The 12,473-nt window shown below is 40.5% G+C and overlaps 1 long non-coding RNA gene across 2 annotated transcripts; it reads left to right on the top strand.

Moving 5' to 3' along the window:
* The first annotated feature begins 1,067 nt into the window (after nt 1-1,067).
* LOC112061853 (uncharacterized) lies at nt 1,068-10,382 on the top strand. Of its 2 annotated transcripts, XR_008618182.1 has the most exons (4): nt 1,068-2,788; nt 4,888-4,949; nt 5,687-5,764; nt 6,249-10,382. It is a non-coding gene; the product is annotated as an uncharacterized lncRNA (long non-coding RNA). The 2 variants fall into 2 exon arrangements; XR_008618181.1 differs by having other exon boundaries at nt 1,075-2,788; nt 5,687-10,382.
* Nucleotides 10,383-12,473: the final 2,091 nt, after the last annotated feature.

Here is a 12,473-nt window from a genome sequence, read left to right on the forward strand (position 1 = left end):
TGGGTGCACATATATTTATAATTGTTATATCTTCTTCTTGGATTGATCCCTTGATCATTATGTAGTGTCCTTCCTTGTCTCTTGTAACATTCTTTAAACGCTATTTTATCTGATATGAGTATTGCTATCCAGCTTTCTTTTGATTTCCATTGGCATGGAATATCTTTTTCCATCCCCCCACTTTCAGTCTGAATGTGTCCCTAGGTATGAAGTGGGTCTCTTGTAGACAACATATATATGGGTCTTGTTTTTGTATCCATTCAGCAAGGCTGTGTCTTTTTGTTGGAGCATTTAATCCATTCACATTTAAGGTAATTATTGTTATGTATGTTCCTATGACCATTTTCTTAACTGTTTGGGGTTTTCTTCTGTAGGTCCTTTCTTCTCTTGTGTTTCCCACTTAGAGAAGTTCCTTTAGCATTTGCTGTAGAGCTGGTTTGGTGGTGTTGAATTCTCTTAGCTTGTGCTTGTCTGTAAAGCTTTTGATTTCTCCATCGAATCTGAATGAGATCCTTGCCGGGCAGAGTAATCTTGGTTGTAGTTCTTCCGTTTCATCACTTTAAGTATATCATGCCACTCCCTTTCTGCTGAGAAATCAGCTGTTAACCTTATGGGAGTTCCCTTGTATGTTATCTGTCGTTTTTCCCTTGCTGCTTTCAGTAATTTTTGTCTTTAATTTTTGCCAATTTGTTTACTATGTGTCTTGGCGTGTTTCTCCTTGGATTTATCCTGTATGGGACTTGCTGTGCTTCCTGACTTAGGTGCATATTTCCTTTCCCATGTTAGGGAAGTTTTCGACTATTATCCCTTCAAATATTTTCTCTGGTCCTTTCTCTCTCTCCTCCTTCTGGCACCCCTATAATGCAAATGTTGTTCCATTTAATGTTGTCCTAGAGGTCTCTTAAGCTGTCTTCCCATTTCTTTCCATTCTTTTTTCTTTATTCTGTTCCGCAGCAGTGAGTTCCACCATTCTGTATTCCAGGTCACTTATCTGTTCTTCTGCCTCAGTTATTCTGCTATTGATTCCTTCCTAGTGTAGTTTTCATTTCAGTTATTGTATTGTTCATCTGTTTGTTCTTTAATTCTTCTAGGTCTTTGTTAAACATTTCATGCATTTTCTTGATCTTTGCCTCCATTCTTTTTCTGAGGTCCTGGATCATCTAAACGATCAGTATTCTGAATTCTTTTTCTGGAATGTTGCCAATCTCCACTTCATTTGTTTTTCTGGGGTTTTATCTTGTTCCTTCATCTGGTACATAGCCCTCTGCCTTTTGATTTGTCTATCTTTCTGTGAATGTGGTCTTCCTTCCACAGGCTACAGGATTGTAGTTCTTCTTGCTTCTGCTTTCTGCCCTCTGGTGGATGAGGCTATCTCAGAGGCTTATGCAAGTTTCCTGATCGGAGGGACTGGTGGTGCCCATATATTTCTGCATAAAATTTGGTTCGTTTGTTTGAACAAACATCTGTTTAGCTTTTCTCATATGCAGTACTTTGCTTACCAGCTAAATGTATTATAATTGTTACAACAACCTGGTAGGTGTGGTGCACAATTTTCAAATGAGGAACCACCTTGCCTGAGGACCTGGGACGTGAGGTGGCCAACCTGGGATACGGAGCCCGTGCCATCATCACCACCATTTTCAGTTTGTCCACAAATTGCACACGTCTTTCTGTGATCTGGCCCCTGCCTGCTGCTTTAGCATCAGCTGCCTCTGCCAGCCCTCTACCTCCACTTCCTTTAGCCCTGCTGCCCTTCTAAACTCTCGGGTCTCCTCTGCCAGAAAGCCGTTCCTGGCTGAGGTGCCAAACACTGAGCTCCCAGAGCACCTTGTTCTTACCTTGGGGATGGCATTTGTCAATCTGCTATCTACTGATTTGTTGCCCCACCAGCCTGTGGGTTTCCTTAAGGGCTGGGACCCCGTGTTATGTCCCTCTGTTTCCATGCCTAATACTGAGCCTGGGGAATAGAGACTTTGGCCACAGCCTGCCTCTTTGCTCTCATTTGCCTTATCTGTTCGTCTCCTGTGCTCTCTGTGCTTCAGTCATACCAGCCTTCTTGTTATTCTTTCCTGTGCGTCCCAAACCCATTCCTGCCCGATGGCCATGGTGCTTTCTGTGCTCTTGGCGTGGAATGCTGTCCCGTAACTCTTCACGTGGCTTCTTCTCCTCCCAGCCCTCTGAAATAGCACTCCCATCGCTCTGTCCCTTTACCACTATTTGCCATTGTGCTGTCGACCAGAGTGTGTTTATAAGTCCTTACTCTCTCACCACAAGAGCAGGACCTTGGGAGTGGCTCCTGTTACTGTTTTGGTGTTTGTTGTTTTTGCTTGTTTGGCTTTATTTTTTGCTTTGCTGTGCTGCTCCCACTGCCCTGAATAGTACTTAGTAATGATTTGTTGGATGAATACATGGCACATCCTCAGTAAGGTTTTGAAGGGAAGGAAGATTGAATTCACTGGTCTTCCGCAGGGTTTTTCTAAGTCTTCCAGGGAGTTTCAAGTATAATGACCGAGGCAGCCTACCTTGGAGATTTAAAACAACAGTTATCACCTCTCCTCACCAACCCTTTGTCTCTTCCTGTCCCAGGACATCAGCATTGCTTACGGGGAACACCTGCTGCAGGAGCACCTCTGTGAGCCAGCAGGGCTCGTGTTTGCCCGCTGTGGGGCCCACGAGAAAGCTCTCAGCGCCTTTCTGGCTTGTGGCAGTTGGCAGCAAGCTCTCTGTGTGGCAGCCCAGCTTCACTTGACCAAAGACCAGCTGGCTGGCCTGGGCAGAACTCTGGCAGGTAAACACGCCATTAGGTTCTCCCAGATAACTTCTCTAATGGCTTCGTGTCTCTGTGCTTTTGTTTGGCAGTTTTGCAGACACGTGTCAGGCGGCAGCATACCTTGGTGCACTGTCATGTGCACGGGTAAAGGTTAATTTGGAATGGCTTATTAGGTGGAGTAAAAGTTGAACTGCTACGAGAGTTCCCCAAATACAATGGCGCAATAAAGAAAGCAGTTTACTTGTCTCTCTCATGGCACTGACAAGTCCTCCCATGGTGCGGATCTGCCATCTCTTAGGCAGAGAGTTGAAGGTGGATTTTCTCCTCATCTGTATTCCAGTCCTCGGGAAGGGGAAAAGCTGGAATCGTGAGAGAACACTCAAAGTTGGAAATGATCTAGCTAACACTTTTCTCTACCTCATTCACCAAACTGACATTTTACAGGCAAACCTGGTACAGTGTAGCTGGGTAGCAATGTGCCCTGCAAGAACGTAAAGATGAATTTCGGGGTGGGACCGTTCAAATACAGACAATAGGTCATTGGAAACCATAATAGCAATTTTCAGAAATGAAGCCAAATGTATAAGCAGTGTGAAAGCAAAGGCAGTTTAGCTGTATCAGGATCTAGGGATTGCCTGCACCGGAGGTGAGGTTATTCCACAGTCTGATTTCTTAGAGTGGAGTGGCATTCCCAGAGTGCCTGGGAGAAGAGACGGGTGGGGCTCTGGCCCTCTCAGCCGTGCTTGAAGTGAGTGAGTGGCTGGTATATTTTCCCCCTACCTTTTTGAGAGTCTTGTAAATATAGTTATGATCTCCCCATAAAAAGCAGTCCTGAAAAAAAACCCAAACTATATCCTGTTAAATGTACGTACATATTCTCTGTAGTAATTTCACATTGTTTTTTTTCCTTTGGGATTATAAAAATGTGTGAGATTAGCCCTTTTCTTTTTCTGGCATTTTCTGGTTATTAGATCTGTGGACTCTTCTACAAGCCCTTTCAATTTCCAAGCTGAACTCTTTTTACAAGTACCGAGAAGTCCTTATTTGAGTCTTACTAACTCTTCATTCTGGCTCCGTTGATACTTCTGCTCTAGAAACTTGTTTGTTATTTGTAGTTTAAATTTTCTAGTTCTGTTCTTGGTGTCTGTTATCCTAACATTCTTTTCAACTTTTAGCTTGTTGTTTGTCATGCCTTATAGTGGAGTGCACCTAGTTCTCCCAGATGCTTAGCAGAAAAAGGTGGAGAAGACAGTGGTCAAAGATTTTTGAGAAATGTTACAAGGTGGAGTCACTTCCTGTGTACATTTAACTTAGGCAGTTTACACAAGTCACCAAAAGAAAGAAAAGATAGCTATTTAAACAGTGGAGGTGACTCTTCCTGGTTTTGTCAGTGATGATATGCCCTGGAGTTAGCATGAAATGGGAGACGTGACTCTGCCAGCCCCTTAGTTAACTCTGGGTTCTGTGTGCCTCTCATAGTGGAATTATCTCAACTGGGCTGAGAATGAGTCTCAGATCTGAAGATACTGCAAGACCCCTGACATAAGCCAACTACCCCCATCTAGTGCTCAACCAAAGAAACAGCAGCCTCTTCCTATTAGAGAAAAAAATGGATTAGTGAGAGATGCTAGGTCAGTTTCCCCTATGTGTGCCTTTGTAAGCATTTTTCATGACTGATTTTGACTATATGTGATTTTCACATCCCATGCTAAATTTTGATTGAAACTGCCATTTAAGATAGGACCCCATGGTATTCCTGCCTGTCTCTCTCATAGAAATTCACAAAGTATATAGTTTGATACACAATAAAGACATATTAATGAAGCATTTCAGCAGGAGAACGCTTAACTCTCTTACCCAGTGCTTCACAAACGTACTGGACCTGAGAATGGTTTCTTGGTCCTGTCTTTTATGATCCTTTGAACAGTCTTGGGGAACACTTTTGAAAATGCTTTTTAAAGCAGTTCACTTTGAATGTATACTCTGTAGAGCTCAATCTCCAATTTGTAGGAGACCATTTTGATTTAAATAGTACCACCAAAAACCATTTCAACTTGAGTTTTGGGAATACCGTTCTTAGTAAGCCGACTGTGCTCAGATGCTTATTGTCTTTGCAGGAAAGCTAGCTGAGCAGAGGAAGCACAGCGACGCAGCCACAGTTTTGGAACAGTACGCCCAGGTAAACTCAGTGCCTCCCGTCCACACCCCCTCCCCCACCCCCAATCAACAAGCAAGGGCCTCCCAGTCGTGCCTTAGTGATCATGAAAATTAAAGGAACTGTGGGTATTTAGGAAATCCAGAGATAGTATTTCCCCTGAGGGTCTCCCATCTTGCTGACTTGACTTGGAAATCTAAATTCAGTATATCTCTAAGTAATTACACTTGCTGTGAGGCAGAATACCAAAGAACTCTATTATAATATGCACTACTGGCTTGACCTTGGTAGAAAGTATAAATTAAATCTGAAGTGAGTTATACCTTTTATATTAACTTGCCAAAGTAGAAACAATGAGAAAAGACCATTCTCAACCAAAGTGATGGAGCGTTACACCCTTTTTCAGCTTTCACTCCCGTTCTTTCTGTTGGAAATGTCTCTTTTACCTCGGGCAGCTTGATGGGTTCCAGTTTTCCACCAGATTATAAAGATAAGTACCTACACCAGCTTTTGATAGACTTCTAGGATTTATTATGAAAATAATAAAGCCTATGCACTGTCACAGACTTAACAGGACACAGGTACACAATTAATACCAGGGATTCCTGCCTTCTAGAGTTTTGGCCTTTGACGAGGAAGTGTTTGTTACAGGTGTCACTAGTGGGCACATCTGCATAACAAAATGTGCTTTTAAAATACTTTATTGTCTTTCATGTAATAAGAGTGAGTGAAAGAAGGTAACTAAAATGTGCTATCAGTAGATCCTGGAAAGAAAATATGTTGGGTGATTGAGCTGAAAATATGAAGATATATCCCACCTAAGATGGTTAATTAAATGGGTAAGATGCCTGCTTTTGATTTCTAACATTTTTTTGACTCTTTCTTAGAATTTCCAACTCTCTGCTTACATGACCCATCTGTTCTTGCACGTTGTCTGTTTTTTTCCATTAGAGGTGTTATCATATTTATTGTACTGATTTTAAGTTCCCAGCCTCACAATCTCAACATTCCCGCCGTATCAGGGTCGTGTTCTGATGCTTGCTCTGACTCTTCAAACTGTTTAATCCCTTTTGTATGCCTTGTAATTTTCTGTCAAAAGCCTAATAATGTGTGTGATATACTGGGTAAAAGCAAATTTGATAAATAGGTCTTTAATGATATGGTAATGAGGCTGGGGGTTGGGTAGGAGAATTGTTCTCTAGTCCAGTGATTAGCTGGCAGTCTTTATTATTTATTTATTCATTCATTCATTTATTTTTATTTTTATTTTTATTTTTTTTGTGGTACACGGGCCTCTCACCGCTGTGGCCTCTCCCGTTGCAGAGCACAGGCTCCAGACACGCAGGCTCGGCGCCCATGGCTCACGGGCCCAGCCGCTCCGTGGCATGCGGGGTCCTCCCGGCCCGGGGCACGAACCTGCGTCCCCTGCATCAGCAAACGGACTCTCAACCACTGCGCCACCAGGGAAGCCGAGCTGGCAGTCTTTAAGCGAGCATGTACCTCAACTGTGAACTTCACCAGTGCTTCTCAGTTTTTTTTTCACTCCTTATGTAGGACAGGAAGGTTAGAGGGGGCTGGAGTTGGGTATTTCCCTGCCTCCACATTGGTTAGGCCCTGGTAAAACCCACTTCGATTAGGCTCTGCCAAAATCGTTTGAGTGCAGGTCTTGTTAAGAAGATCAGTATTTTCAAATGTCTGCTTTTCCCTTCCCCCTGCTAGAAGTACGTACTCACTGTGAGAAGTTCTGGTAGAGCTCTTGGAGGTAAAAACTCACAATAGTGTAGGAATCTCCCTAAGTATGGACCCCTATAGAGTTTTTAACTCTTGGCCTTGTCTACAGTGAGTGATAATAGCTGGAGAAATTCAGTCTTTCACCCTAAGTGTGATGTTTGCTAGCTTTTTGGGGAGTTTAATAGGTGTGAGAAACTGGGAGGGCTGTTGTTGGAGTTGGCAGACTATAGCCTGTGGGCCAAATCTCGTTGGCCACCTGTTTTGTAAATAAAGTTTTATTGGAACATAACCCCACCATTTGTTTACCCATTGTCTGTGGCTGCTTTTGCACTTAAAACCACAGAGTTGAAGAGCTGTGACAGAGACAGCCTGGATGAAAGTCCCAGAAAGCCTAAAATATTAACTCTGTAGCCTTTTACAGAAAAAATCTGCCAATCCTAGCCCACTTGTGTTGAGGAAATTCCCTTTTATTTCTGGTTCTGAGAGTTTTTTATCATGAACGGGTATTGAAGTTTGCTGATTGCCTCTTAAACTGAGATGTTTTCTGTTTTGGTTTTAGACCAGTGATGGGGTGAATTGTATTGACGTTTTTTTTTTTAATTGAAGGATAATAGTTGATTTACAATGTTGCGTTAATTTCTGCTATACAGCAAAGTGATTCGGCTGTACATATATATACATTCGTTTTTATATATTATTTTCCATTATGGTTTATCATAGGATATTGAATATATACTTCTGTGTGCTATACAGTAGGACCTTGTTGTTCATCCATTCCATATATGACAGCTTACATCTGCTCACCCCTACCTCCCACTCCATCCCTCCCCCACCCTCTTCCCCCTTGGAAACAAGTCTGTTCTCTATGAGTGTGAGTCTATTTCTGTTTCATACATAGGTTCATTTGTGTCATATTTTAGACTCCACATATAAGTGACATCATGTGGTATTTGGCTTTCTCTTTCTGACTTTCTTCACTTAGTATGATCTCTTGTTGCAAATACCATTGTTCTTTTATATGGCTGAGTAGCATTCCAATGTCTATATGTACCACAACTTCTTTAAGACTGTTTCCATGTCCTGGCTATTGTGAATAGTGCTGCTATGAACATAGGGGTACGTGTATCTTTTTTATTACAGTTTTGTCTGGATATATGCCCAGGAGTGGGATTGCTGGCTCATATGGTAATTCTATTTTTAGTTTTGTGAGGAACCTCCATACTGTTTTCCATAGCAATGGCACCAACTTACATTCCCACCAGTGTGTAGGAGGGTTCCCTTTCCTCCACATCCTCTCCAATATTTGTTATTGTTATTTTACAGAGTTTTAATGATGGCCATTCTGACCTGTGTGAGGTGGTACCTCATTGTAGTTTTCATTTGTATCTCTCTAATAATTGGCGCTGTTGAGCATCTTTCCATGTGCCTCCTGGCCATCTGTATGTGTTATTTGGAGAAATGTGTATTTATTTTGGTCTTATGCCCATTTTTCAATTTGGTTGTTTGTTTGTTGTTGAGTTGTATGAACTGTTTGTATATTTTGGAATTTTCGCCCTTGTCCATAGCATTGTTTAGAAATATTTTCTGCCATTCTGTAGGTTGTCTTTTCGTTTTGTTTATGGTTTCCTTTGCTGTGCAAAAGCTTGTAAGTTTGACAAGGTCCCATTTATTTTTATTTCCATTGCCTTGGAAGACTGACCTAAGAAAACATTGGTATGATTTATATCAGAGAATGTTTTGCCTATGATCTCTTCTAGAGGTACAATAGAACATATAATGATATAATGATACAATAGAACAGTTAGAGTCAAATGATAATTCCAGGACATTACATCCAAAAAACCAGAATTCACATTCTTTCCAGGTGCACATGGAGTATCCTCTAGGACTAACCACATACCAGGGCACAAAACAAACCTCAACAAATTTAAGAGTGTAGGAATTATTTCTAGCATCTTCTCAGACCACAATGCCATGAAACTTGAAATCAACCACAGAAAAAAAGAAATGTGAAAAACGATTACATGGAGACTAAACACCATGCTACTAAAAAAACAATGGGTCAATGAGGAAATGAAAAACTACCTTGTGGCAAATGACAGTGAAAATACAACCATACAAAATCTATGGGATGCAGCAAAACCAGTTCTAGGGGGAAGTTTATCACAATACAGGCCTTCCTTATGAAACAAGAAAAATCTCAACCTAACCAACCACTTAAAAGAATTACAAACAAAACAAAGTCAGAAGAAAGGAAAGAATAAAGATCAGAAAGGAAGTAAATAAAAGAGATAAAAAAAAAAAGAAAAAACCAATAAAAGCAAGAGCTGGTTGTTTGAAAGGGTAGACAAAATTGAGAAAACTTTCCAGGCACAAAAAGACAAGAGAACCTAAATAAACAAAATAAGAAATGAAAAAGAAGAAATATCAACCAGTAACACAAATACAAAAAACTATAAGGGAATACTATAAACAATTATATACCAACAGATTTGAAAACCTAGACATAATAGACAAGTTTCTAGAAACATAGAGCCCACCAAAATTGAATCAAGAAGAAATAGACAATTTGAAAAAACTCCCTACAAAGTCCAGGACTGGATGGCTTCACAGGTGAACTGTACCAAACATACAAAGAATAACTTATACCAATCCTTCTCAAACTCTTTGAAAACACTGAAGAGGAGGGAACACGACCAAAGACATTCTATGAAGCCACCATCACCCTGATACCAAAACTGGACACAGGTATCACCTAAAAAGAAAATTACAAGCCCATATCTTTGATGAATACAAATGCAGAAATTCTCAACAAAATATTAGTAAATTGAATCCAACAACAAACACATAAAAAAGATCATACATGGGACTTCCCTGGTGGCGCAGTGGTTAAGAATCCACCTGCTAGGGGCTTCCCTGGTGGCGCAGTGGTTGGGAGTCCGCCTGCCGATGCAGGGGACGTGGGTTCATGCCCCGGTCCGGGAGGATCCCGCATGCCGCGGAGCGACTGGGCCCATGAGCCATGGCCGCTGGGCCTGCGCTCCGCAATGGGAGAGGCCACAGCAGTGAGAGGCCCGTGTACCGCAAAAAAAAAAAAGAATCCACCTGCTAATGCAGGGGACATGGGTTCAATCCCTGGTCCAGGAAGATCCCACATGCCATGGAGCAACTATGCCATGGAGCAACTAAGCCTGTGCACCACAACTACTGAAGCCTGCGTGTCTATAGAGCCCGTGCTCCACAACAAAAGAAGCCACTGCAGTGAGAAGCCCATGCACTACAATAAGGAGTAGCCCATGAGTATCAACGAAGACCCAACACAGCCATAAATAAATAAATTTATTTAAAAAAATCATACACCAAGACCAAGTGGGATTCATCCCAACTTCCCAAGGATGGTTCAACATATGCAAATCAATCAATGTGATACACCACATCAAAAGACAAAACAAAAACTACATGATCATCTTAACAGATGCAGAAAAAGCTTTTGACAAAATTCAGTGTCCATTCATGATAAAAACTCTTTCCAAAGTGGGTATAGAGGCAACATATCTCAACATAATAAAACCTATTTATGACAAACCCACAGCCAATACAATACTCAATGGTGAAAAGCTGAAAGCCCTCCTCCTAAAATCTGGAACAAGACAAGGATGCTCACTTTCACCACTTCTACTGAACACAGAAATGGAAGTCCTAACCACAGCAGTCAGATAAGAAAAAGAAATAAAAGGTATCCAAATTGGGAGGGAAGAGGTAAAATTTTCATTATCTGCAGATGACATGATCCTGTATATAGAAAATCCTAAACACTCCACACAAAAACTACTAGAACTGATAAACGAATTTAGTAAAGTACCAGGATACAAGATTAACATACAGAAACTGGTTGCATTTCTTTACACTAACAATGAAATATCAGAAAGGGAATGTAAAAAAAAAATACCTTTTAAAATCACAGCCCCCAAATAAAAATACTTAGACGTAAACCTGACCAAGGAGATGAAAGACATATGCTGAGAAGTACAAAACATTAATGAAGGAAATTAAAGATGATTCAAAGAAATGGAAAGATATCCCATGCTCTTGAACTAGAATAATTAATATTATTAAAATGGCCATACTACTGAAAGCAATCTACATATTTAACGCAATCCCTGTCAACTTACCTATAACATTTTTCACATAACTAGAACAAATAATCCTAAAATTTACATGGAACCATAAAAGACCCAGGATTGCCAAAGTAATCCCGAGGAAAAGAACAAAGCAGGAGGCATAAACCTCCCAGACTTCAGACAATACTACCGAGCTACAGTAATGAAAACAGTGTGAAACAGGCACAAAAACAGACACATGGATCAATGGAACAAAACAGAGAGCTCAGAAATAAACCCACACATCTATGGTCAATTAAACCTTAAAGGAGGCAAGAATGGGAAAAAGACAGTCTCTTAAGCAAGTGGTACTGGGAAAGTTGGACAGCTGCATGTAAATCAGTGAAGAACATACCTTTACACCATGCACAAAAATAAACTCAAAATGCCTTAAAGTTTTATTTATTTTTAAGAAATCCTCTTCAATTAGGACTATGAAAAATCCCTCAGATGTGTGCATGTGTGTATATATGTAGATACATATGGAAAATAAATTTATTTTAAAATATGCAGAAAAGTATGCAGAAAACTATAAGACACTGATGAAAGAAATTAAAGATGATACAAATAGGTGGAGAAATATACCATGTTCTTGGATTGGAAGAATCAACATTGTGAAAATGACTCTACTACCCAAAGCAATCTACAGATTCAATGCAATCCCTATCAAACTACCACTGGCATTTTTCACAGAACTAGAACAAAAAATTTCACAATTTGTATGGAAATACAAAAGACCCCAAATAGCCAAAGCAATCTTGAGAACGAAAAATGGAGCTGGAGGAATCAGGCTCCCTGACTTCAGATTATACTACAAGGCTACAGTAATCAAGACAGTATGGTACTGGCACAAAAACAGAAATATAGATCAATGGAACAGGATAGAAAGCCCAGAGATAAACCCACACACATATCGTCACCTTATCTTTGATAAAGGAGGGAAGGATATACAGTGGAGAAAAGACAGCCTCTTCAATAAGTGGTGCTGGGAAAACTGGACAGCTACATGTAAAAGTATGAAATTAGAACAATCCCTAACACCACACACAAGAATAAACTCAAAATGGGTTAAAGACCTAAATGTAAGGCCAGACACTATCAAACTCTTAGAGGAAAACATAGGCAGAACACTCTATGGCATAAATCACAGCAGGATCCTGTTGGACCCATCTCCTAGAGAAATGCAAATAAAAACAAAAAAAAACAAATGGGACCTAATGAAACTTAAAAGCTTTTGCACAGCAAAGGATACCATAAACAAGACCAAAAGACAACCCTCAGAATGGGAGAAAATATTTGCAAACGAAGCAACTGACAAAGGACTAATATCCAAAATTTATAAGCAACTCTTGCAGCTCAATAACAAAAAAACAAACAACCCAATCCAAAAATGGGCAGAAGAACTAAATAGACATTTCTCCAAAGAAGATATACAGATCGCCAACAAACACATGAAAGAATGCTCAACATCATTAATCATTAGAGAAATGCAAATCAAAACGACAATGAGATATCATCTCACACCGGTCAGATTGGCCATCATCAAAAACTCTAGAAACAATAAATGCTGGAGAGGGTGTGGAGAAAAGGGAACCCTCTTGCACTGCTGGTGGGAATAATGTAAATTGATACAGCCACTATGGAGAACAGTATGGAG

This window comes from Physeter macrocephalus, chromosome 9, assembly GCF_002837175.3.
Source record: "Physeter macrocephalus isolate SW-GA chromosome 9, ASM283717v5, whole genome shotgun sequence".
In the NCBI taxonomy this organism is placed as follows: domain Eukaryota; kingdom Metazoa; phylum Chordata; class Mammalia; order Artiodactyla; family Physeteridae; genus Physeter; species Physeter macrocephalus.